At 45.2% G+C, this 25,392-nt stretch overlaps 2 long non-coding RNA genes across 2 annotated transcripts in view; one reads left to right on the top strand and one right to left on the bottom strand.

Annotated features, from left to right (window-relative positions):
- Nucleotides 1–25,392, top strand: part of LOC141581770 (uncharacterized) — a 34,749-nt gene that overhangs the window by 6,031 nt on the left and 3,326 nt on the right. The gene's annotated exons all lie outside the window — the stretch shown is intronic.
- The window catches only part of LOC120366757 (uncharacterized), a 38,102-nt gene continuing 18,126 nt past the window's right edge, over nt 5,417–25,392 (bottom strand). The window contains exons 3-5 of the long non-coding RNA XR_005581324.2: nt 22,296–22,390; nt 6,891–7,069; nt 5,417–5,777 (exon numbers count right to left, since the gene is read on the bottom strand). This is a non-coding gene — a long non-coding RNA (uncharacterized LOC120366757). The remainder of the gene's footprint in view (nt 5,778–6,890; nt 7,070–22,295; nt 22,391–25,392) is intronic.

The raw sequence follows: 25,392 nt of genomic DNA, 5'->3' as shown, positions 1-25,392 counted from the left end.
GACTGTTTATTGGGTAAATGGTGGGCCCGGCACACAGTAGGTGTTCCGTAAATGTTTCTTGAATAAATGATAATGGGCTAAGCTATGGTGTTTAGGAAAAAAAAGCAATAATCTGTACTAGACTTTTCTGGGACCTGTTTTCAGATTAATATTTAAATAAGTGTTATTGAGGTACCCTAGCTACATTGCCCCCTTTTCTTCCTCACAGACCTATGAAGTAGGCAATATCCTCCAACCTCGCTTTAATGATGAAGACATGGAAGCTCCATTGGCCCAAGGACCCACAAAGGGTTAAGGAGCAGAACTCCAGACCTGCACGGAGGACCTTCGGATCCCATGTTAAGTGCCTCATTTCTGGCACTTTGACACCTTCCAAGCCCTGAAACAGATGGGGGCATGCACAGAAGCACCCTAAAAAGTCTCAGCACACAGAGAAATCTTGTGATTGCTTTAGAGAGGGAGAGAGAGAGGGAGAAAGGGGAGAGAGAGAGAGAGTAGAGGGCGAGAGAGAGCCAAGTCTTTCCTGTCAAAGGGGATACCTGGCACACACAGCACTATGCTATCGTGCAGTGTTTTATGGTGTGCAAAGAGCTTTCCTCTTTCATTTGATTTTCAAGAGAGTCCTGCAAAAAAAAAGCAAGGCAGGCATCACTATCCATATTTCACAGATGAGGAAACTGAGGCTCAGAGGAAAAATGACCCCCAACGGTGCCAGAATCACCATCTGAGACTTCTGCATCTAGAGCCCCATGTTTTCTCCAGGACACTGGGTTTATATAATGACAAGATCAGCACAAAGCACAGCCCAGGAACAGGGACCAGGACTAAGAGGAAGACACAAGACACTCCAGTTTTCGCTCCCAATGCCATGCTCCAGTGAGGCAAAGGCTTTTTCCTTCCTCGAATGTAAGGGTTCCAGGAAAGAGCTTGGCCCGTGTGTCAAGAGCCTCTGTCCACTTGATGTTTTCCCGTTTCTCTCCACCGATGTCTCTTCTCCAATTCTAGAGGTCCTTGTTGCAGAGCAGGAGTGAGGTGAACTCTGCCTCTGCTCAGCCTACTGCGTCTGGTCGGGAGTGCTGTCCATGACTTGTGCCTTGGGCATGAGAGTTACCGCTCAGCCTCCCACTAAAGGATGACTATGCCCTGTTCGCAGGCTTGGGGGTGAAGAGTCATGAAGGACTGCTGAGTCAATGCAGCAAACGCTTATGGAGCATCTGCTCTGCGCTGGGCATGCGGTCAGTGTCTGGCACAGCTGGAACAACCAGATTCACTTCCTGCTCTAAGGGAGTTGGTTATCCAGACTGAGAGACACACATGGACACACTTACCTCTATTGCTAGACAGAGCGCAACTGGCTTCACGATCGCACTGTGCTGATTGCTTCACACAAAGCATCTCATTTGCTCCTCATAACTGCCCATGAGACAGTCTTATTATTACTCTTTTTAGTTTTCTCAACTGATGCTTGAACTGTTGGAGTTGCACAGAGCTTGCTCTTGCTCAGATCAGGTTGAGATTCAAATGCAGCTCTGCCTGGCTTTCTGGGCTTGCCAAGAGGCAGTAGCCATGGGGAACAGGGTGGGGCTTGGAGTCAGCCTGATCTGGGTTGAAACCTGTCTCTGCTGCTTTTTAGATGTGACCTTGGGTAAGCTGACACTCTGAACTTCAGCTTCCTTATCTGTAAAAAGGACAGTGTAGAAATTGACAGGCCAGATAGTATATGTAACCCCCTGGCACAATGAATAAATAGAAGCAAATGTCAGCAGTAATAGGGGAACCAACAAACTTTTGTGGGGGCTCAGGGTCCTTGAAAAGTAGATAGAATTTTGACATCAAGGAGAAGCCAGAGAACATTTCAGGCAGAAAGAAGAGCTGAGCCAAGCATGAAAGCAGGTAATAAGGCAGTGGGGGAGGAGGGCAAGCTGGGCTGCCTGGACCATGGAGGACTCTTGCTAATAATGACGCTGGGAAGGACAGCGCTAGTTGGAGAGATCCAAGATGGCTGATCACTAGCAGCTCAAGGATCGTAGCTCCCAGGGAAAGCGCATAGAAAGAGAGGACGCCACACTTTCAGATGAATTTTTGTTGCCCACGGACTAGGAGATTCCCAGCGGAGGAGCCCAGGGGTCACCAGCGCGACTCTCGTGGCCAGCGTGGCGGTTTTGCCGGCGCTTCGGCGGGGCAGCTCTGGGTGCAGAGTAAACGGGACTGGGTCCCCTTTGGATCAACGTTTGGAGCTCCAGGAAGGCAGAGTCACCCATGTACCTGATTGAAAAAGGGATTCAAGAGGGAAGCCAGACCAGAGATTCCCGAGCAGAAAAGCACCACGAATCTTTAATGCTGCTGCTTTAGCCGGTGCAGTGGGTTGCTCAGATTTTGGTGCTGGGAATCAACAAGTTGGACGTCCACTCAGAGACCTACTTTGAAAGTTGGCAATCACAAAGGCAACAGGTGGATAAACTCACAATGATGGGAAGAAACCAGCAGAACAAGGTTGAGAATATCCAGAATCAGAATGCCTCTCCTTCTACAGGGGATCACAGTTCCTCATCATCAAGGGAACAAGGCCTGATGGAGAACCAGTGCATTCCATTAACAGATTTAGGCTTCGGAAGGTGGATAATAAGGAACTTTTGTGAGCTAAAAGAACATGTTCTAACCCAATGTAAAGAGACTAAGAACTTTGAAAAAAGGTTTGACGAAATGCTAATGAGAATAGACAATTTAGAAACGAAAATAAGTGAATTAATGGAACTGAAGAATATGAGAACTTCATGAAGTATGCACAGGTTTTAACAGTCGAATTGATCAAGCAGAAGAAAGGATATCAGAGGTCGAAGACCAACTCAATGAAATAAAACGAGAAGACAAGATTAGAGAAGAAAGAGTAAAAAGGAATGAGCAAAGTCTCCAAGAAATATGGGACTATGTGAAAAGACCTAATTTACGTCTGATAGGTGTACCTGAATGTCATGAAGAGAATGAATCCAAGCTGGAAAATATTCTTCAGGATATTATTCAGGAAAACCTTCCTGACCTAGTGAGGCAGGAAAATACGCAACTGCAGGTAATACAGAGAACACCACAAAGATATTCCTCAAGTAGAGCAAACCCAAGACACATAATCGTTAGATTCACCAGGGTTGAAATAAAGGAGAAAATTCTGAGGGCAGCTAGAGAGACAGGTCAGGTTACCCATAAAGGGAAGCCCATCACACTTACAGCAGATCTCTCAGCAGAAACCCTACAAGCCAGAAGAGAGTGGGAGCCAATATTCAATATCCTCAAAGAAAAGAACTTTCAACCCAGAATCTGATATTCAGCCAAACTAAGCTTCATAAATGAAGGAAAAATAAAATTTTTCACTAACAAACAAGCACTCAGAGATTTCATCACCACCAGGCCTGCTTTACAAGACCTTCTGAAAGAAGCACTACAAACAGAAAGTTTACCAAAACATAAAGAGTATCTCCATAATGAAGAATTTACATCAGCAAATGGGCAAAATAGCCAGCTAGCATTAAGTTACAATATTGAACTCACAAATATTAATATTAATCCTAAATTTAAATGGATTCAATGCCCCAATTAAAGACACAGACAGGCAAATTGAATAAAAAGTTAAACTCTATTGGTACGTTGCATCCGGAGCTAACTCACAACGATACACAAAGACTCAACATAAAGGGATGGAGGAAGTTGTCAGTTTTGTCTCTGACAAAGTAGACTTTAACAGTAACAAAGACCGAAAGAAACAAAGAAGGACATATAATGGTAAAAGGATCACGCAACAACAGGAGTTAATGTTCATAAATATATATGTACCCAATATAGGAGTGCCCAGATACATAAGACAAGTTCGTATTGACTTATAAAGAGATTTGGACTCCCGCACAATAATAGTGGGAGATTTTGATATCGTATTGTTAATATTCGATGGATCAATCAGATAGAAAATTAATAGGGACATCTATGATTTGAATTTAGACCTGGAATAAGTAAACTCAGTGAATACTGATAGAATTCTCCACCCCAGGTCTACAGAACATACATTTTTCTCAGTATCATATTACACCTATTCTGAAAGTGACTGCATAATTGGAAGTAAATTCCTCTTCAGTATTTGCATAGCATCTCACAGACCTAAGTGAAATATTGGTTGGCTGTTGGCTGTTTGTTATTTTCTTCCCTTATTCCTCCCTGTCTCTGTTAAGTACAATTATTGACATAAAAGAGGTTATTAATACCTTTTTTTTTTTTTTTTTTTTTTTTTTTTTTGAGACGGAGTTTCGCTCTCGTTACCCAGGCTGGAGTGCAATGGCGCGATCTCGGCTCACCGCAACCTCCGCCTCCTGGGTTCAGGCAATTCTCCTGCCTCAGCCTCCTGAGTAGCTGGGATTACAGGCACGTGCCACCATGCCCAGCTAATTTTTTGTATTTTTAGTAGAGACGGGGTTTCACCATGTTGACCAGGATGGTCTCGATCTCTCGACCTCGTGATCCACCCGCCTCGGCCTCCCAAAGTGCTGGGATTACAGGCTTGAGCCACCGTGCCCGACTTATTAATACCTTTTTAAGGTTGCATTCCAGCCTGGGCAATAGAGCAAGAATCCTGTTCTCTCTCCCCCTTTTTCTTTCTCCTTCTTTCTAAAAAGAAAAAAGAAAAAACAAAAAAGGACAGGGCTGGTCATGAGCAAACGTTGAATGCAGGGCCCGGGGGTCTCATCCTCTCCCCTTAGGCAATGAGGCATCTCAAAGTTTTCAATGGGGTATGAGCCATTATTTAATTTTTTTTAAGGAATGCTTGTAACAACAACAATAGTAGCGACTATTGTGTACCTACATCACTGTATCACTGTGCGAAGATTTACACTGTAATCTCATCTGATCCTTAAAATTATCTGAGGTTACTGTTTTTGTTTTCGTTTTTGTTTTGGGATGGACCTTACCCTGTCACCCAGGCTGGAGTGCAGTGACATGATCTCGTCGCACTGCAATCTCCGCCTCTTGGGTTCAAGCAATTCTTGTGCCTCAGGCTCCCGAGTAGCTGGGATTACAGGCATGTGCCACCACGCCCTGCTAATTTTTGTATTTTTTGTACAGACAGGGTTGCACCATGTTGGCCAGGCTGGTCTCGAACTTCTGACCTCAAGCGATCTGCCTGCCTCGGCCTCCCGAAGTTCTGGGATGACAGGCCTTGAAGCCACCGTGCCCCGCTCCTTATTGCGTCCATCTTGCAAAGCTGAGTGAAATGGCTCAATATGAAGACTCTGGAGCCAAATTGCCAGGATTCAGATTTTGGACTCAGAACTCACTAACTGTATAAGTGCAATTTACCAAACCTCTCTGGGGCTCACCATTCCCACCTTTAAAATGGGGATAGAGGTAGCAGTCACCTAACAGGGAGGCCGTAAAGAGCAAATGGCCGATACCTACACAAAGCGATGAGAAGAGAGGCTGTCAATATGCTCTCAGTGACTCTTATTTGATGATGATTGCCCAAGGTGACACACTTAGAGAGAAGGGGTCCCAGTGGGTTCATTGATGGAGACCCTCCAGGGAGCCTCTGCCCACAGGAGGCGAGTGACGGTGTTGTGGGGCAGGGCAGAGATGAGGGTCTCCACGGAAGGAGCCTCTTCAAAGTTGCCGATGGGTGTCCCTCAGCTTTCACGCAGCAGGGCCTTAGGAGGAGTGAGTCACAGCACACACCACGTGCAGGGGAGGCCCAGAAGTCCACCAGAAGCCACCATGGGGCAACAGGCAGGTTCAGATAGAATCTATATAAGGTTAAAAGACCCTTCTGTTATTCAGCCTCTCCCCACACTTCCCCTGCCACACCATCCTCCCTACTAGCCCCTGTAGCACCTTGCTAATTTCCATTCCTCTACCTGTTCACCTGCCACTTCCTCCACCTGGAAGAGCTCCTTCCAGCCAAACCAGACTTTGCAACTTCCCTGAAAATGTGGTTGAAAATTCATAAGCTGCCGGCAGCTTTCCCGATTAGCTCTTTTCCTTCCAATCATTCCCCCCTAACCCCCTGCCTATCCCTTCTGAGATCAGCTGAGAGGCTCAAGTCCTTTGAGAAACCCCACGTGACCCTAGTGGTTCTCACCTGGGCATGGTTTTGACTCCTAGGGGGGCTTTGGTAATGTCTGGTAGGGCCAGCTTCATGAATGTGCTTGGGGTTTAATGCATTGTAGTTGCCATCTTGAAATTTTTTTTTTTTTTTTTGGAGACCGAGTCTCACACTATTGCCAGGTTGGGGTGCAGTGACATGATCTCGGCTCACTGCAACCTCTGCCTCTCAGGTTCAAGCAATTCTGCCTCAGCCTCCTGAGTACCTGGGACCACAGGCGCCACCACACCCAGCTAATTTTTGTATTTTTAGTAGAGACAGGGTTTCACCACCTTGGCCAGGATGGTCTCAGTCTCTTGATGATCCACCAGCCTTGGCCTCCCAAAGTGGGATTACAGGTGTGAGCGACCGTGCCTGGCTGCCATCTTGAAATTCTTAATAGTGTCATCTTTGACTTTCTGTTTTGTAGATGAAGCCTGATGGGACAGCAGCACGTATGCCGGGGGCTTAGCGTCTTTGTTCATGTGGTCCCCCTCCCCCACTGCCTCCTTGCCTTTCTGGCATGGGTTTCAGGTGCCAGCTCTCCACCCACTGGTGCTCCTGGCCTGGCCTGGCTCTCCCTTCCCACTCAGCAACCACCACTGCCCTCTGTGTCCTTAGGGGGTCTTCATGTGGGTATGGAGAGGTTGACATAAGGTGCTTTTGCTGCATGGCATCTCAGAGTGGGGCATGGCAGTAGCCATTCCTGACCCAGGCTGGCAGTGCCATGAAGCATTAGGCAATAGGCTACATGGGGGGCAAGCTTTTCACCCACCTCTGGACCAAGGGTATCCTCGTGCCATGGTTGTAATGCCCTTGGGGGTTGTCCATCTGCCATGGATTGGAGCAGCAAGCTGTGGGAAGGCTTCCCTGGTTTGACTTCCATGGCTTCGGAAGGACAGATGCATGGCCCAGTGGCTGGTCAGAGCGGGGACACGGCAGCTGGCGGATCGCCTGTGTGTACAGAGTTACAGAGTGGGGTCACCAGATACCTACAAGGGTTTTCACTTACGCTGCTAGTGTTCCTGTCCCTAGGGAATGAAAATACTTTCTATCCGAGTATCTTCAATGGCACTTTTCCTCTGCTTTGTGAACAAAGGGTCCCCCACTTTCCTTTGTGCACTGGTCCTCACAAATTATGTAGTGGGTCCTAACGTCTAGAGATGATTTTCGTTGTCATGGCTGAGGGGGTGCTACTGGCGTCCAGTGGGGAGAGGCCAAGGCTGTCGCTAAATATCCCGCAGTGCACAGGGCAGCCTCCCACAACAAAGAATTATCTGGTCTAAAACATCCATGGGGCCGGGTGAGCTGGCTCATGCCTGTAATCCTAGCACTTTGGGAGGCTTAGGCGGGAGGAGCTCTTGAGCCCAGGAGTTCGAGACCAGTCTGGGCAACACAGTGAGACCCCGTCTATATTTTAAAAAATAAAATTAAAAAAAAAACGTCCATGGGGTTGAGGTTGAGAAACATCGGGTTTTGCATTCTTCCTTTCTGTTCCCAGTGCCCCCCGTGCTGATTTCTATACTAGCTCTTTGCCCGGGTTGTGGAAATGACCTCATCGCGTGTTTAGACCAGAAATTCCTCAAGGGCAAGGTTGAATTCTTATCAATCTCAGATCCTTAGCACTAGGAGCTAAGATGGTGATGGGGCAGAGTCATTCCAATACTGACCGTACTGGCAGACAAGCTGATGAACTTTATCATACTTTAACCTATTGTTTTGTGTGTGTTGGAAGTAAAAAACCACTTACAGCTGTTCTTGAGGCATTACATGAATGTTTTATCTTTCCTAAGTGGATTATAAATCCCTAAAGCACAGGAAATAAACTTTATTATTATGATTTTTTGAGATGGGATCTCATTCTTGCCCAGGCAGGTGTGCAGTAGCAGGATCTCAGCTCACAGCAACCTCTGCCTCCCGGGTTCAAGTGATTCTCCTGCCTCAGCCTCTGGAGTAGCTGGGATTACAGGCTCCCACTAACATGCCCGGCTCATTTTTGTGTTTTTGGTAGAGATGAGGTTTCACTTTGTTGGTCAAGCTGGTCTCGCATTCCTGACCCCAAGTGATCCACTTGCCTTGGCCTCCCAAAGTGCTGGAATTACAGGTGTGAGCCACCGCACCTGGCCAGGAAATAAACTTTCTAAGCCTTCTCTGTTGCTCAGGGGTGCTTAGAACAGTGCACTGTATGCAGCAGGTGTTCTGTAAGCGCTCCTTACTAACATATTTTTCTCTGTTCTGTGTCTACCTTTCTGCATGTCCAAGGCCCATTTATTAATTTATTCATTCAATAAACATCCATTCAGAATTTACTATATGCAAAATACCGGAGATTTCAAGATGTTACAGATACAATTTCTATTCTCAAGGAGTTCAGTCTGGCCAGGGAGTTAGGAAGTGTCTTAACTCCACGTAATTAAGCATCACAGTTGCTGTGAAATTAGCCTTCAGAAAACTAATGATCAAGAAGAGAAGAGAGAAAATACAGTAGGATTCTAATTTCACCAGAATTAGAAAATTCTGTTTCTATCAGAGTTCTCAAGCCTCATTTGGGTTTCTAATTCGGACCTCTGCAGCAGTTGGTTTGTTCGTTCAAGTATGCGTCTGTGTGAGGTCCTGTTCTGGGCACGGGTGACACAGCCGCGAATGAAACAAAGCCCCTGTCCTCCCAGAGCTCACCTGCCAGCAAGCGCCAGGGACAGACAGCAAGTTAATCTGTGGTGTATCACAAGAGGATATATGATCGAGAAAAATGAAAGGGCAGGGGACAGTGAAAAAGGAGCGTGCGGGGCACTGCTGTTAAGGGAGGGATCTTCCTGAGGAAGGAGTTTCAAAAGTGACGTGTCGCCAGAAATCAGCTCAGACTTCTTGGGACGTTGGTTCACTCCACCCACCCTCCCGAACAGGCCCTATGCATGCCCAGAAATCCCCTCTGAATTGCAAAGACACTGACTGTAAGTAGGAATGAGTTGAATGAAGTGTTGCTAAGTTTTTAATGGGCTTTTCTTTAAAGCATTTGGGTGAACATGTTTTTTCCCAAGTTATTCCTCTCAGTTAAAAAAAGAGTTTGGCCGGGCGCGGTGGCTCAAGCCTGTAATCCCAGCACTTTGGGAGGCCGAGGCGGGTGGATCACGAGGTCGAGAGATCGAGACCATCCTGGTCAACAGGGTGAAACCCCGTCTCTACTAAAAATACAAAAAATCAGCTGGGCATGGTGGCGCGTGCCTGTAATCCCAGCTACTCAGGAGGCTGAGGCAGGAGAATTGCCTGAACCCAGGAGGCGGAGGTTGCGGTGAGCCGAGATCGCGCCATTGCACTCCAGCCTGGGCAACAAGAGCGAAACTCCGTCTCAAAAAAAAAAAAAAAAAAAAAGAGTTGGAACATTTTATTTCCATTATTTGTATGAATGAATTAATTAACTTACTATGTGTGCTACCATACTAATATTTCATGCTCATTATAAGACTAACACAAGAATACAAAGTATGGAGTTAATAATAAATACAAAAATAAGACTGGGCATGGTAGCTCATGCTGTAATCCCAGTAATTTGGGAGGCTGAGGCAGGCAGATGACCTGAGGTCAGGAGTTTGAGATCAGCCTGGCCAAAATGACGAAACCAAGTTTCTACTAAAAATACAAAAAAATTAGCTGGGTGTGGTGGTGGACACCTGTAATCCCAGCTTTTTGGGTGGCTGAGGCAGGAGAATGGCTTGAACCCAGGAGGCAGAGGTTGCAGTGAGTAGAGAGCACGCTATGCCATTGCACTTCAACCTGGCAAAAAGAGTGGAACGCCGACTCAAAAATGAAGTAAGAATCCCAGCACTTTGGGAGGCCGAGGCAGGCAGATCATCTGAGATCAGGAGTTCAAAGTCAGACTGATCAAAATGGTGAAACCCTGTCTCTACTGAAAATATGCAATTAACTGGGCATGGTGGTGCATGCCTGTAATCCCAGCTACTCGGGAGGCTGAGGCAGGAGAATCGCTTGAACTCAGGAGATGAGGTTACGGTGAGCTGAGATCTCGTCACTGCACTCCAGCCTGGGCAACAAGAGCAAAACTCCATCTCAAAAAATAATAATAATAAAATAAAATAAGACCCAAGATTTTCATCCTGTCCCCTCCATACATCAGCTTATGCAACCCCCCCTTGGGGACCCCTGTTCTAAGGTCAAAAAGTACGAAATTCTATTTTATTTTTGGCCAAGAAGAAACTTGGCTAGAGGTGACCAGATAGACACCTCTCAGGAATTTTTTATGACTTGGAAAATAATAAGGGGAGATTGACTGGAGATACAGGAGGAGAGAGAAAGGAAAGAAGGAAGCAAAGAAAAGGGGGATAATGAAGAAAAGAAATAAGAGAAATAATTTTTTTTTTTTTTTTTTTTTTGAGACGGAGTTTCGCTCTTGTTACCCAGGCTGGAGTGCAATGGCGCGATCTCGGCTCACCGCAACCTCCGCCCCCTGGGTTCAAGCAATTCTCCTGCCTCAGCCTCCCTAGTAGCTGGGATTACAGGCACGCGCCACCACGCCCAGCTAATTTTTGTATTTTTAGTAGAGACGGGGTTTCACCATGTTGACCAGGTTGGTCTCGATCTCTTGACCTCGTGATCCACCCACCTCGGCCTCCCAAAGTGCTGGGATTACAGGCGTGAGCCACCGCGCCCGGCCAATTTTTTTTTTTTTTAAAAAAGAAAGCAAGATAAAAGGGAAGAAGAGAAGGAAAGAAAAAAATGAAGACAGAAAAGAAGGAAGGTAAGAAGGGGAGGGGAGAGAGAAAGGGAGAGAGAGGGAGCGAGGAAGGCAAAAAATAAAGAAAAAATACCCCCAAGACACCACTGGATAGAGGCAGTGCCTGTGCTCAGACCTCTCGGTGTAGTAAGAATGTTCGTCACAGTCCACAGGCTGCACCTTGGCCTCTTTCCACATGTTCAGAACCACCAGCGAATGCCATGGAGATTGCTTTCTGGTCCGCCTCTCTTCCCCGATAGCCAGTTCCCCTTCCTGGCCCTCACTTGGCGGTGGTTGTCAGGAGTGATGTGGAGGCTGACCTTTTCCCATCGCTGTCCTGCACACCTCATTAACTTCCCCCCGCAGCTGGGGATGACCATTATGGAGTAGAAGAGCTGACAGGTTTTTCAGAGAGCAGAGCAATGCACAGTTTCCCAGAAGTTCCTGACCCGGGAGTTCTCTCCTGTAGGGCACGGGAGATAATCCGGTTTATGAAGCCACGAGAAGAAAGTCATGTTCCAAGCTCTTAATGAACCCTGAATACTTTTTTCTTTTTGGACCCTGCCATTAAAAACAAAGGAATGAGACAAGGTGCTTCCAGGAAGAACAAATCAAGGAATACGAAATAAAATACCGCAAAAATGCTGTGCAAAATGATACAACCATAAAAATACAAGCTATGGTTTTTGAATGAAAGTTTTAAATTTTGGCCAGGTGCAGTGGCTCATGCCTGTAATCCCAGCACTTTGGGAGGCGGAGGTGGGCGGATCACAAGGTCAGGAGTTTGAGACCAGCCTGGCCAATATAATGAAACCCCATCTCTACTAAAAATATAAAAAAATTAGTCAGGCATGGTGGTGCGCACTTGCAGTCCCAGCTCCTCTTTGGGAGGCTGAGGCAGAAAAATCGCTTGAATCCAGGAGGCGGAGGTTGCAGCGAGCAGAGATCATACCACTACACTTCAGCCTGGGTGACAGAGGGAGACTCTGTCTCAAAAAACAACAAACAAACAAACAAACAAACCAAAAACCAAAAAGAAGAAAGTTTTAAATTTCAAGTTTAATCTAGCCCTACACCAGGAGGCGTGCAATATTTGTTGAAGGAATAGTGGATTTTCACGATAGTTCTGTGACGATGTAAGGTGAACAGGATCTCCACGGAACCAAGGAGACCAAGGCCCCAGAATTTAAGGGCCCATGGCCATACAGCAAGTGAGCAGGTGGTCACAGCCTGTCCTCCATTGTCACAAGGCACTGCTTCCATGCGGACCTTTTGTTTCCTTTGGGAAGATCTGTCACTTGTCTAGCGACTCTGATGAAGTCATTGCTTTAGGGCAATGGGATTGAGTTTAAACAGAATTGAGCACCTACAAGAAGGCAGGCATGTGTTGGGCATGGGGTGGTGGGGTGGGGTATAAAGCTGCAACACTGGCCTCTGCCCCCAGGAAGCTCACAGCCCATGACAGCTGCAGTGACTCTTAAGCCTGTCATCTTCACTACTGTCTTCCTTGTCTTGCTATTGAATATTATTGTCATCTATGTGAGGATTCCCTTTTTTAAAAAGGCTTTTAGCTTTTAAATTATAAAACTAATCAATATCACCATGTTATCTAGCAATTCTATTTCTGGGTCTAAGCCCCAAAGAACTGAAAGCAGGATCTTGAAGAGATATTTATACACCCATGTTCATAGCAGAATCATTCACACCAGCCATAAGGTGGAAGCAACTCAAGTGTCTTTTTTTTTTTTTTTTTTTTTTTTTTTGAGATGGAGTTTGTTCTTATTGTCCAGGCTGGGATGCAGTGGTGTGATCTCAGCTCACTGCACCTCTGTCTCCCAGGTTCAAGCAATTCTTCTGCCTCAGCCTCCTGAGTAGCTGGGATTACAGGCGCCCACCACCATGCCTGGCTAATTTTCATATTTTTAGTAGATACAAGGTTTCATCATGTTATCCAGGCTGGTCTTGAACTCCCAACCTCAAGTGATCTGCCTGCCTCAGCCTCCCAAAGTGTTAGGATTACAGACGTGAGCCACTGCATCCGGCTTCAAGTGTCTATTGAGAGATTTTACATATATATATATATATATATATATATATATATATATATATACACACACACACACACACACATAGAGATTATAATACATATATATATATATGTTTATTCATTCATCTCTCAATAGACACAATAATTTTCCATTGTAGATATACATATCTAGTATATATACACTATATACATAGATATATACATTGTATATATACATGTACATACATATACATACAATGGAAAATTATTCAGCCTTAAAAAGGAAGCAAATTCTGACACATGTCTCGACAGGAATGAACCTTGAGTGGGTTATGCTACTGAAATAAGCCAGTCATGCAAAGACAAGAACTGTACGATTCCACTTACACGAGCTATCTAGAGTAGCCAAATTAATAGAGACTGAAAGTAGAATGGTGTTTTTCAGGGGCCGGGAGGTGAGGGATGGTCGGTTACTGTTTAACGGGTACAGAGTTTCAGTTTTGTAAGATGAAGATTATGGAGCCGGATGGTGCTGATGGCTGCCCAATAAGTGCTTAAAATACTATTGAACTGTACATTTAAAAATGGTCAAGACAGTAGATGTTATACTCTGTGTATTTATCATAATTTAAAAAGATCAAATAGACATTATGATAAATTCAAATAATCAAAACTTACCAAAGCAAAAAGAAAGTCTGCCTTCTTGCCTGTTTATCACCTGCTTCTCAACCTCCTCTGTTTGGGCAATTGCTATTCAGTTTATTTGTTTCCTTTGTACTGTTTTGCCTGCTTGCACAGATGTACACACACGCGCGCATGCATATATGCTTTTAAAAGACAAAACAGATCACCGATTCCTACTTCTCCCCTGTACACTCCTCAAAGGGAGCCAAAAGTAGCGTTAAGAATGTGGGTGATGGGAACAGCTGGCTGATTGGAATTTCCATTCCACCCCTAACTTACTGTGACCATTCACTAGTGATTTAATTTCTTTAAAGCTCGGTTTCCTCATCGGAAAACTGAGATACTATTATTGCTGGAACTTAATGATGAAAAGAATGGAAGGCGTTGGCACATAGGAAACATGTAGTCAGGGCTGGCTGGTTCTGCACCTCTGGAAGTTTCTTACATGACGTGGACTCTGTGTGCAGTCAGGGCTCAAGGAAGTCTGTAGCAAAAGAGAACCTCTTAGCGGGCATTATGCTCGTGCCTGGGAGGCACATACCATCTTCCCCAAAAGGTCTAGCTAAGAAGAGTTATTGGCCAAGTGAGGTGGCTCACGCCTATAATCCCAGCACTTTGGGAAGCCGAGGCAGGTGGATCACTTGAGCCAAGGGGTTCAAGACCAGCCTGGGCAACAAGTGAGAACCTTTTCTCTACTAAAAAAAAAAAAATTAGCCTGGTGTGGTGGTGCACCCTTGTAGTCCCAGCTACTCAAGAGTCTGTAGCAGGAGGATCTCTTGAGCCTGGGAGGTTAAGACTGCAGTGAGAAGAGATCATGCCACTTCACTGCAGCCCGGGCAACAGAGTGAGATCCTTTGACAAAAGCAGCAGCGGCATTATTCTGTTCTTTCCAGTAATGAGAAGCAGCTGTTACACGGTGGCTATCCTCAAAATCGTTGATCTTGGAAGTGAAAACTCATCATATAAACTTATAGGTACAGTGACAGAGCAGAACCCCCACAGCATTTAGGATCTGTGGACAAGTGATTAAAGGAAGGGCTTAGGGTCATGAAATACGTGCAGCACATGGGGTCCAGAGATCTGAGTTCAAGTTCTACCGTATATATATATATACACACACACACACACACATATACACACACACACACATATATACACACACATATGCACACACACACACATATATATATATACACACACACATATATATACACACACACATATACACACACACATATATATACACACACATATATACACACACACACATATATATACACACACACACATATATATACACACACACATATATATACACACACACATACACACACACACATATATATATACACACACACATATATACACACACACACATATATATACACACATACACACACATATATATACACACACACACATATATATACACACACACACACACACACATATATATATATAGCCTTAAGTCATACACACTATACACTCTTTTTTTTTTTTTTTTTTTTTTTGAGACAGGGTCTTACTCTGTCACCCAGGCTGGAGTGCCATAGTGAAATCTCAGCTCACTGCAATCTCCCCTTCCTGAGCTGAGCTCAAGCGATCCTCTCACCTCAGCTCCCCAAGTAGCTGGGACTACAGGCGTGAGCCACCATGCCTGGCTAATTTTTGTATCTTTTGTATAGGCAGGTTTTCACCATGTTCCCTACTCTGGTCTCAAACTCCTGAGGTCAAGCAATCCACTTGCTTCTGCCTCCCAAAGTGCTGGGATTACAGGCATCAGCCACTGTGCCCAGTCTCAGTTTCCTTCCCCAGAAAATGGGCATCATGTTAGGTATCTTACAGGGTTAGCGTGAAGGTTAAAGTAGAATGTGCATGCAAAAGTGCTTTGCAAACCGTAAAGCTCTACGTTGGTGTAAATGACTGAATTATTTTTTTTTTAAAACTTCAAGTTCTGGGATACATGTGTAGAACGTGCAGGTCTGTTACATAGGTATACATGTGCCATGGTGGTTTGCTGCACCTGTTAACCTGCCATCTAGGTTTGAAGCCCTGCATGCATCAGGTATTTGTCCTAATGCTCTCCCTCCCCTTCCCCACCTGCCCCGACAGGCCCTGGTGGGTGATGTTCCTCTCCCTGTGAAAGACTGAACTTTTGTATCAATGGGTTTGTGTCCGTGTTCTGCTAACCAGTACTGTAATCCTTTTTAATTTTTAAAAATGGAAATACCTTTTTTTTAGTTCTTGGTAACATATAATCATTGTAAAAAATTAAGGCAAAATGAGAAAAGGCAAGTTTCTTTAATCTCAACTGCTGATGATACTTTCTAATTCTTATTTATTTAAAGATATCTCAATACATTACTGAAAAAAGTTTCAAATATTTTTGTAGTATGATCCTACTTATGGCTTAGGAATTACTGCCTATTAAATATTTGTGAGAAGAATAAACATGCAACATACTACATTAAGATTATATGATCTTTTAGAGACTTACAATTTTCCAATTCTATCAGTGATTGCTAATGATCCTTTATGTGCTATCCAAGAATAGAGTACTAGTTAGAATTTAGGTTCTACACTGGTAAAAATGAAGATAATATAAACTCAAATTCATAATTTGAGTGAAGATTAAGTTAGATAATGCACAGTATTATCTTAAAGCAACATAAATGTTAGCTGTTATGATTATCAATAATAATACATTGAGGTTATTTTGTTACTTGCTTTTGCTAAAGGACCTGCTTACTGATGACCACAGGGTGGTTTATCTGATTAACCTGTGATTACTGGGGATAAAGTACAAGGTTTTAGGAAATAAGATTGTTAATTTACAAGGTTGGGAGGTGGTGCAGAGGTAATCATGAAGACTGTGGAGGCTGGCAGCAGTGGGTGAGGACAAGCTGTGGTATCTGGCTGTGGCTTCTTTGGTCATATGCTTTAACTACTGTTACTGAGATTTCATGTGCATTTCCCTATACAAATCTTCAGTGCAATTGCCAGATTGCTAACATGTGAGGAGATAGTGCTGGCTTTTTTTCTCTGACAATGACCAGAAACTTACTGTATGAATCATGTCAAAATTCCACAGCATTTTTTTCTCCATTTAATCTAACTCCAAAGTCTTTTCCCTACCCCTTATTAAAATTTAAATGTTGTACCTGCAACACTTGTAACAGAACAAGAGGCATAGGATTTTTTAAAGTTTAAAAGTTACTTTTACAAATAACATTTTCTAAGCGAATTTCTTCTGTATCTTTGTAAAGCTGTACACACACACACACACACACACACACACACACACCCCTCTCCCAGCTGTCAATGAATGGTATAAATTAACCACCACAAAAATGGGTTACTTCTTAGGCTGTCTTTGAGGTTTTCCTTTTAAAAGCTGTTTCTAGGAGCCAAGGGTTTTTTTTTTTCCCTAGGATCACTGCTGACTGACTAAGGACTTCAGGCTGTTTACGTGGGAGAGCTTTAGATATCGTTATTTGTATGGCATTGTATCAAGGCCTTCAAATATTTGCTGGGAGGTTCGGTGGAGAATGTCTAGACCAGTGCAAACACTGCAGGCCCAGAGAAATCCAAGAAGCTCCAGGAACCATTCAAGAACGCTTTCTTTATCCTATTTCCATCACAAGGAATTACAAGGAAATCTTCTGAATCTTTGTCAGCCTGGATGAGCCCATCAAAGAGGGTCCAAGTCAATAAAAGATCTTGATTTCACCATGCCTGGTTTCATTCATCTCACAGCGATGAGAAGTAGAGGGGAAAGCCATTGATCTTAAGAGTCAGGTGAGCTCCATACCAGCCCAACGTCTGCCACTCACTTGCTGGTTCACCCTGGCAAGTCATTTGTCCTCTCGGGGCTCTAGTTTTCTTAGTTTTAAATGAAAGTGGTTAAGTAAAGAATGTCTAGGCTCCCTTTCTTTGATCCTATCTATCTATTAAGTAACTTTCAGGTGTAGTCATTGAACCAGATCTGCAGTAAAAGATACAAAGAAAAAATTATAAGATGAGATCCCTTGTCTCAAGAAAGTTTGATTGGATGTTTAAGCCTCTTTCATTATTTCTCAGTTCCTAGGAGTTTCTTGGAAGCACATAATCTCACAGAGCGTATGTGGCCACAGGCAAATACATAATAAATAATTTACTGATGTTATATCACAATACAAGATAAAATAATATCATCTACATTGCTGGGCTTTGAGTCCACCCTGAACTTTTATACAGGTGGGCAACACACAAATAAATATACCTATAATAATATTTTATGTGTAATAGGAGCTATAATATATCGGGCTCCTGCTGTGTACCTAGTTCTCTGCTAGATGCTTTAAAAGCCTTATCTCTGAAACTCTCACGACAATCTTGTAAGATAGGCAGTGCTATCTCCATTTTACACATGAGGAAACCAAGACTTTGAGAGATTAAGAAACTTGCCCAACATTGGCTGGGTGTGGTGGCTCATGCTTTTAATCCCAGCACTTTGGAAGGCCGAGGGGGGGTGGATCACCTGAGGTCAGGAGTTCGAGACTAGCCTGGGCAGTATGGTAAAACCCTGTCTCTACTAAACAAAACAAAACAAAATTAGATGGGCATGGTGGTATATGCCTGTAATCCCAGCTACTTGAGCGGCTGAGGCAGGAAAATCGCTTGAACCCAAGAGGTGGAGGTTGCAGTGAACCGAGATGGCGCCACTGCACTCCAGCCTGGGTGACAGAGTAAGACTCCGTCTCCAAAGAAAAGAAACTCTCCCAACATCATGTAGCTAGGAAGGGGCTGTAGCTCTTTCGGTTCCAACATCTAATCTCCTTTCACTGTACCTCTGCCTCTGGGTGTAATGTTTTGCGTTTTATAAAGCATATATATGTGTATACACACACACACACACACACACACACACACACACACACACACACACCCCGGGATTTTGGAGATGAGTAGACTGCAGCACAGGCTGATTAAATGATGTGTCCCAAATCCCTTCGCTAGAGAGTGGCAGATGAGGGACCTGAATGAAACCAGGTGCTCTGACTCAAGAAAACGTTCCCTCACCTGCAGGGCTGCTTGCCGCATGCCCCGGCTGACAGGGTTTTGTAAGATTCCTTAACGCTCCTAGGTGGGGCAGGCATGCCACATGTCCCCTCCCGACATTGTTCATACGCTGCTTCCCATTTTCTTGCTCAACCCTCTTGCAGCCTCTCTCAGTTCCATACATGGGCATTTCATCTTTCTAGCTGCTCAGGCCCCAGAACAAGAACCAAGGACTTGTGCTTTTCTCTTACCCCCGAGTCTACTCCTTCAACAAATCCGCCGGCCTTCCTTCAACACAAACCCAGGATCTGACCATTTCTTGGCACCTCCATCAATTTCCTCTCCATCACGCCAGGCATCTTTGCTGTCATCTCATCTGGTCCCTCCGTATCTTCCCTTGCTCCCCACAGTCTCTTCTCCACACGGTAGCCAGAGGGATCCTGCTAAGTCAGAAGCCACATCCTACCCTTCTCCGCTGATAAATGCTCCAATGGTTTCCGGTTTCACTGTGAGCAAAAGCCCTGTGAGATGGACTTGACTCCTGCCACGAGGCCTCCTGGCTGTTCCTGGAACACATCAGGACCACGTCTGCCCCAGGGCCTTTGCACATGCAGTTTCCCCACCCTGGGACCCTCTTCCCCAGATGTCTGCAGAGCCCGCTCCTCAGCTCCCTCAAGTGTGTGCTAATTTGCCATCTCCTTGCGGAGGCTTCCCTTGCCCACCTTTATTTAAACTACCGCTCATCTCCTACATGATGTTTTCCAGCCTCACTCTGGAGCTCTGCCTCCTTTCTCCTTCTAAACACTTATCACTGTCTGGCAAACGATGTATTGAACCAGTTCATTTTATTTGTCATCTATCTTCCCAAATTGAATGTAAGGCCCCCAAAGGCAGGGTTTCATTTGGGGAGGGGACGTTCTGGCTCGTTCAAGACCGTAAAACCCTAGTGTCTACAACAATGCCTGGCACTTAGTAGGTCTCAATATATATATATTTTTGACAGTCTCGCTCTGTTGCCCAGACTGGAGTGCAGTGGCGCCATCTCGCCTCACTGCAACTCCTGCCTCCTGGGGTCAAGTGATTCTCTTGCCTCAGCCTCCCAAGTAGCTGGGACTATAGGTGTGCACCACCATGCCTGGCTAATTTTTTTGGCATTTTGGTAGAGAAGGGGTTTCACCATGTTAGCCAGGCTGGTCTTGAACTCCTGATCTCAAGTGAGCCACCCACTTCAGCCTCCCAAATTGCTAAGATTACAGGTGTGAGCCACCTTGCCTGGCCCTAATGCATGTTTTTCGTACGGATGAATGAAGGATATTCATTCCCTGTCCCCTGACAGGTATTAGGGCCTCATTTCTTCCTGATCTGCAGAGTAGATCTTTTTTTTTTTTTCAATCTCAGGCATATGTTCACTCTTCTGAGGTGCGGTATGACCACTCATTTCTCACTGACTCTCACCTAAACCCAGTTCCCAGATGCTCTCCGCAGAGGCTTGGGTGAGGCTGCAGTCATGCCAGCTTCTGCTCTCATCCCACATTCTTTGAGTTTAATGAGGAAGTCTCCCTCAGGTGCCATCCTGGACTGCTTCCCAAGACGCTGCCTTCACAGACAACCCTCTCAGTTTCGGGAGCCACCCAGCTGTTGAAGGTCAACCATTCAACTTACTGAGTATTAATTACTCAAACGTGTCTGGTTGTATGGGAGTCCTTCAGCCAGCAATGAAATGGAGGGTGAATCAGGGTGAGGGAGAAAGTTCATATTAATGAATGGTACACCTTTCCCTATCTCAAAGAGGTAAATACCCTTGAAAGTGCCCCTGTGCTGCTGGGTTGAAGAGAGTGCAGGAGCCCAGGAGGAGAGAAGGCTATTCAATTTGTAATTTGCAAAAAAAAAAAAAAAAAAAAAAAAAAAAAAAAAAAAAAAAAGAAAGAAAAGAAAAGAAGCCATTTATCAAAGTTTCTGCTTGAGATATTTAGTAATAGAACTGCCCTTCAAGGTTTCCTTAAGGGTAATGTTGCTGCTTAAAAAGGAAATATGCTCTCCCATTTTGCATTGGAGAAAACTACCACACGGAGTCGGGTGGTGACTCTCAAAGGACAACAGCAGTCCCTTGTATCAAGGGACAGCCATGTGCACCTCCACCCACCAGAACTGTGTCCCAGACCATCTCTGGAGGAGGATGTCATCATGAAAGTTGCCTGCCATCGAGAGAAAGAAAAGGAAGTGAAACTCACTCACCACTCAAACCCCAAACGGTGCTGGGTTAGGAGTGAGAGCAGAGCAGGCAGATCTGGGCAGAACCTGAGAAACAGCATTGGGGTCCTGGCTGGGTAGGCCTTTAAAGGTCAGCCAGGACAAACTTGGAGGTCACCTGCACTTGGGGAAGCTGAGGGGCAGAGGGGATGAGTGGCTCCGGGGTCCCAGCCATGCAGGGAGTTAGTGAATTAATAGCAGTCAGAATTCTGCCACTGTGAGTCTCCACATGGAGCTACGTCCAGGGTGCTCGAATGAGCATGGCCACCCACTGCTTTCGTACCCTTATGTTCCAGATGAGGAGACGGACCCATAAGGCAGAAACAGCAGTGAGGCCAAGGAAGCCAGGGAAGAGATTTAATGTGGACCTTCACCCGTTGGCCTCTCTTGAGTTCACTTAAGCAGGACTTTCTGTTCTTTCTCTCTTCCTTTCCTTCAGTGTCACGGTGACTTTTATAACAATTTTGTCTAGTCCCTCAGGAAATGGTCTTGTGAACTTGAAAAACAAATGCCTAAATTCACTGAACCAAGTTAGTTTCTTGTACTGTCTCTTCCGTTCCATGCCAGTGTTTCTGCCCAGAAGTGGGGTCAGTTTGTTCAGAGTGGAGGGGGAGGCAGAGATTCTGTGGACTCCCCCGGAGTCACAGCTTAGCAGTGAGAAGACAGGGATGCATAAGACAGTCTCCCCAAAGCAGACCATCCCAGTGTTCTCAGCATACAGCAGGTGCTTAGCAAATGATGGTTGCATTGTGTTGTCAGGCACCATGCTGGAAAACTTACAGGCTACCAATTTTATAACAGACCAATGGAGAGGCGTATTGATCACCCAACTACTCTGTGTCCAGAGTTATCATTGGAATTGTCCAAAAGTCAAGAGACATATAGCTTTACTCTCAGGGACCTGGAAATCTCATTGGGAGGCCAGTTCTATCATGCATAACATATCTTGAGCAAAATACAAGACAGTTCTGTAAAAGATCCTGTAATATTGATGAGATTGTAGAGAGAGGATTTAAAAGCCAGCTTGCTCCATCATCATGCCCATGTAATAATAATGATGGTAGTAGTCATAGCTGCCCTCTTTTGAGCAGTTAACTGTAGTTACCATCAGGCACATGCTAAGCACTTTAAATATATCATCTCATTTACTCCGCACGACAAACCTACCAGTACTAATATTATCTCCTTGCCCACGGTCACATAGCTGAAAGTGTAGAGCCAGAACACATAGACTTCTTCTATGTGGATTTCTAAAAACAAACAAACAAACAAACAAACAAACAAACAAACAAAAACAAAAAAAAACAGAAAAGTGTAGAGCCAGAATTGGAATCTGGGCACCTTTTACTAACCCTAAGCCTAAAGCCATGTTCTTAGCGTTGACAACCACAGCCCATCCCCAGCCTCTCTAGTCCTCTGTGTGTAGGTGGCTCCTTGAAAGACGACTGTACCTTTTAAAGTCTCTCTCTGCGTCCTCTGGCCACCAAGTTCCGGTCCAGATCAGTGGTCCTCAAACTCTCGGACACCCACCACATCATAGAGGGTCCTGATGAGAGAGAGAGAAAGGGGAACTGCTTGTCATGTGTGGCCCATTTGCGCCCACCCACCCCTGGAAGTGAGGGGCACACGTGAACCCTGTCCCCACGTCGTCACTCAGGTGGAAACAAGTTGAGAACCCCAGTTTTGGGGTCACCCCGGTTGCTCCCATCCCATTTTGCATTTTCCCTTCCTGCTTTCCTGTGGCTGGCTTTGCTCTGCTGATGTCTGTCTTAAACCCCAAGCATCAGATAATCTCTGAAGCTCAGCCAGCCAACTCTCCTTCATTTGCCCGGAGTCTCCTGTGGGGTCCTCAGGGTTCTCCCAGCTCCTGAGCCACCTACTTTTCCCTGGGCGTGTTCCCGTGTCCCGAGTGCCAAATCATTGGTGCTGCCTTGTGGCTATGCTTGGGAATTGCAGCTCTCCTGCTCGTTGGGACAGCTGGGCCCCCGGAAGGCAGATTTCCGTGGTACCCTTCTCCCACCGCTATACTCACCGCATCTCCCAGAGTGGAAGTACCTTAAGTTAACAAGCCCATCTGACATCCTGAAATTACCACCATGCCTTCAGGGCATGTGAACATTAAAATCACCCCGGTACTATGACTACTTACTACCACCACTCAATTCCTGCCACCACGACTAATACCTTCCCCTACAACCACTACCACCACTGCTACCACCACTTCTATCACTGTTAACATCACTACGACTACCACAACCATTACAGCCTATGTTAATACCACAAATGTTACCACTACATGACCAGTGCTACTGCCACTACCACCACCATTAATACCACTGCTATTACCACTGTTAATACCGTTGCTACTACCGCTATTAATATTACCCCTACCACTATTTTTTTTTTTAAGAGACGGTGTCTCGCTCTGTTGCCCAGGCTAGAATGCAGTGGTGTAATCATGGCTCACTGCAGTCTTGAACTCCTGAGCTCAAGCCCCCAAATAGCTGGGACTACAGGTGCATGCCACCACACCTAACTAAGTTTTTTTTTTTTTTTTTTTTTTTTTTTTTTTTTTTTTTTGAGACGGAGTTTCGCTCTTGTTACCCAGGTTGGAGTGCAATGGCGCGATCTCGGCTCACCGCAACCTCCGCCTCCTGGGTTCAGGCAATTCTCCTGCCTCAGCCTCCTGAGCAGCTGGGATTACAGGCACGCACCACCACGCCCAGCTAATTTTTTGTATTTTCAGTAGAGACGGGGTTTCACCATGTTGACCAGGATGGTCTCGATCTCTCGACCTCGTGATCCACCTGCCTCGGCCTCCCAAAGTGCTGGGATTACAAGCTTGAGCCACCGCGCCCGGCCCACACCTAACTAAGTTTTAAACATTTTTTCCAGAAATGGGGTCTTGAACTCTTACCCTCATGCAATCCTCCTGCCTTGGCCCCCCAAAGTGCTGGGATTACAGGTGTGAGCCATAGCACCTGGCCACTGCTATTACTATTAATACCACTCTTACCATTATTAATACCACCCCTCCTACTACCACTGCTCATACCATTCCTACAACTGCTACCACCACTACTACTATTGCTATTGTTGCTGCTGTTAACTGTAGCTACTGAAGACTTATTGTGTGCTTGGCTCATGATATTTTTCTTATATTAACTCATGTAATTCTCACAGCAACTCTTAAAGAAGGAAATATAATTATCCTCATTTTACAGATAAGATAATCAGGACTTGGGAGTCCTTTGAATTGTCATAGTTCCCTCTCCTAGTAAGAGGCAAATCAGGATATGAACTCAAATTGTCTGGCATCAGAGCCCATGCATTTAACCACTAGTGTGAGGAAGCAACGTTGGCTTTGGAGTCAGGGAGACCTGGGTTAGAATCCCCACCTTGCTGGGTAACTGGATGAGTCTTCTTTGTAAGATGAGATTTCCATTTGCATGGATAGGGTTCTTTAGAGGATTAAATGAGATGATATATATTGGGATGTCCAATCTTTTGGTTTTCCCAGGCCACATTGGAATAAGAATTGTCTTGGGCCACATATAAAATACACTAACACTAATGATAGCTGATGAGCTGAAAAAAAATTCCAAAAAAAATCTCGTAACGTTTTAAGAAAGTCTATAAATTTGCATTGGGCTGCATTCGACACCGTTCCAGGCCACATGTGGCCCATGGACCATGGGTTGGACAAGCTTGGTATGTATGAAACGTGTAACAGAAAGGCTGCACGTGATTGGCCCTGCCTCCCAGGGAACCTGGCAGACCTGTCTTGTGAGTCTCCGCTCACAGCCAACAATAGGTCCTCTGCAAGAACCTAATGTTGGATAACACACTCTCCACTCAGGCCATACAAACTAACCTGTTAATGATTCATTCATTCATTCACCCACATATCTCACATTGATTGAACATCTCCTATAGGCTAGGCATGGTGCTTGGGCCTGGGGATGTGGTCACAGCCCTTGTGTCATGGACCCTACTGGAATTTTCTGTTTGCCACCTACAGGAGATACAAAGAGCAGTGTGGAACAGTTGAGGCACAGAGAATCTGGTGAGCTTGGAAAAGGGGTAAAATGAGGAAGTCAATGAGTAGGTACAATGAGGATTAAGACAAACATCTTAGGAGATTAGGGAATGGATAGTCCTATCAAAGGAAAGAAACATCTCACTGCTGGATGGATCGGGCAAAGCTTGGTGGCATCACTTGGAAGGAGGGGAAGGAAATGGCGAAGGTAGCGGCTGGAGGAACATCCTGGGTAATTAGTTTTTTTCAGCGAGGGGCCGCTGGACCTCTTGCTCATCCTTCACTATTTAGAGAGCACTTCTAATGACCAACGACTGTCTCACAGCAGCTTCACTGGAGTGGGAGGGCTGGACCTTGGTGGTTCCTCCACAGTGGAGGGACGACCATGTGAAAATACCCCCACTGTGATCAGGCTTTGTGCTGGACTCCAGCCCCCACCACCGAGCGTGGGACTCCCATTTTGCAGATGAGAAAATTGAGACTCAGAGACATTCGGTGACTTACTGAAG

The sequence above is a fragment of the Saimiri boliviensis genome, chromosome 17, assembly GCF_048565385.1.
Source record: "Saimiri boliviensis isolate mSaiBol1 chromosome 17, mSaiBol1.pri, whole genome shotgun sequence".
In the NCBI taxonomy this organism is placed as follows: Eukaryota; Metazoa; Chordata; class Mammalia; order Primates; family Cebidae; genus Saimiri; species Saimiri boliviensis.
The sequence above is the reverse complement of the archived record's forward strand: the minus strand, read 5'-3'. Positions and strand labels throughout refer to the sequence as shown.